This window comes from Penaeus vannamei, chromosome 25 (assembly GCF_042767895.1).
Source record: "Penaeus vannamei isolate JL-2024 chromosome 25, ASM4276789v1, whole genome shotgun sequence".
In the NCBI taxonomy this organism is placed as follows: Eukaryota; Metazoa; Arthropoda; class Malacostraca; order Decapoda; family Penaeidae; genus Penaeus; species Penaeus vannamei.
The window spans coordinates 12,865,944-12,868,234 of NC_091573.1; the positions used below are offsets into that span (position 1 = coordinate 12,865,944).

At 30.2% G+C, this 2,291-nt stretch overlaps 1 protein-coding gene across 1 annotated transcript in view; it reads left to right on the forward strand.

The window, feature by feature from the left end:
- The window catches only part of LOC113820336 (zinc finger protein 605), a 10,782-nt gene extending 8,491 nt beyond the window's left edge, over positions 1 to 2,291 (forward strand). Inside the window, exon 3 of the mRNA XM_027372668.2 lies at positions 1 to 2,291. This exon is cut by the window's left edge and continues 1,904 nt beyond it. The gene's annotated coding sequence lies outside the window, so the exon portion shown is untranslated.

Sequence of the window (2,291 nt, forward strand, 5' to 3'; positions counted from 1 at the left end):
AGATAAGTACTTAGGACTTTATTTTTTCTTTGTGCCATTCTAATACTGAGTAATATTGAAAAAAATAGGGAATTCAATTAACTTGGAAGATGTTGTTTTTATCGCATTTTACTTGAAGTCGTTGGTTTTTATCACAAGGTTTAAATGAATCTTTTTATGGCACAGATACATTTTGTAATTCTAATTAATCTAAAATAGATCTTATCCAATCCACAGGGTGCTTTACCCTCCCCACCCCCTGCTCTTCCATAGTAGTTAAATGTTTGCGTGTTTTTCCCAAAAGGTAAACTGAAATTCCTATGGTTGATGTGGGTTCTTCATGGGGTCTGGCAAAAAATAAATGATATAAAATACAAGTACCAGTATCAAACTCAGGCATTGTGGAGTGTGTTGCAGAAAGTACATAACGCTCCACTGATGTGTCAGTTGTTAAAGAGTTCTGTATGGTATGTCTATAAAATGTAGTGTGATAAGAATAGCCATTTGTATGGGCATTTATGGGTAGTCACCAATATATTATTTGATTTATTCCTTATATATGGCATTGTAAAATATGTCAGTATCAGAAATAATGTTATGTAAATGATTTTTTTAAATCTGTGTTATATAAAAGGTATTGGATAGGGATATTGTTAAGAGTATATCTTGTTTATTGACATTGTCTATATTCAGATGGTTACAGGTTTTAGTAGATAGTAATGTTACCAAATGTTGTTTTGTTACACTTTTTGTATAGTTGTTGGTGTGTGGCAGTTACTTGATGTAGGTGGAAGAGTTTTGCTCAAATTCCCCTTTAGGCTGGTAATGTGATGCTGTTCTTTCTCCAGTAAAGAGAAAATATTAACCAGTGTATGATGACATTCTTAGGAAATAATTCTATTTTTTTCCTCAAAGCCACATCCAACTGCACCTCACGTTCTTGATATCACAGTTTATGAATCCTTTTATGCTTAACAGAAGACACTCTGCCATGTATAATTATAAAAATATGTGCTGCATCTGAATGTGTTGGTAGCATGAATGTAATAATACCTTTAATGAATATTTTGCAATATAATGATAAATTAATATTTTGTTCCTGTTGTTAATTAAGTTTGAGATTAGTTGTTTTACAGAGATGGTTGAAGGGAAATTTTAAGTATTATATTGGTAAATTCTATTGATTTTGTTTTGCAAGATCAACTTCAGATATTATGACTACTGTTTGTATGATTAATTTATGACACATTACTTCACTGGTACTCAGAATAACATTCCATTAACGCCATTTTTTATACTTCAGTACCAGGAATTATTTTGGTTATAACAACATATTGTCAACATATGTATTTCAGTTTCACAATTTGTGACTTTGATAGAATTGTGATGGTATCACTCCTGTATGGTCTTGGGAGGAGTTTTTAAAGATTGTTGAATAATAAGAGTTGTTATTTTCTTGAAATCTGAATATTTAGGACTCTCATTATATTTGTACTTGACTTAGGATATGCAATTTTCATATCAAAACAAAGGAAAAATAAGTTGAAAAATAAAATACACTGGGTAATTTGCAACAATTTTGGAGAGCAGTACGAGGGAGAATGAATAATTCAAATTGCCTTTTGAAATTTATCTGATTCAGGAGAATAATTACACATGGCAGTTTGTTGGTTACATTCTGAGCTGGAGTTTGTTGAGCACATACACAGATATGTTAAGATATGAGGTATTTCAAAGTTGTATGAAAGTAGTTAGCAAATTTGTACATAATGGCACTTCAGGAAAGAACAAGTTGAGCAGTTATCACTACTGCTTTGAAAGGTTGCTGTGAAATATTTTCATAAGTGGTTTCCATGCATGCAATATTTCTCATGGATTAGTATATGGAGCAGAAGAAATAAGTCTGTGTAAAACATTTTCTGAGCAAAATATTTTGTAGAACATGCACTTTGTAAATTTCATACATTTAATGACTTATTTGGGATATTTAGATAGAGTAATGTTGTACATTTCATAGTCAGGAAATGGACAGATATTTACATAAAAATGGAATGTAAATAATAAAGAAATATGATTGTTATATGAAAAAGTATACTTTACTGTAGGTATGTAGATAATGTAAGCACATAAGAAAAGCATAGTCAGTATCCATCTGTGTTTAGTAATATGTCTTGATATACAGAAAAAAAAACATTCTGAATGTACACTTGGCATGTGATAAAACTCATAGAGACAAAATATATTTAAAAGATGAGAATTGTTTAATTTTTTTTCTCACTTGAAATTTTATCCACATTATACTATTACTAAAA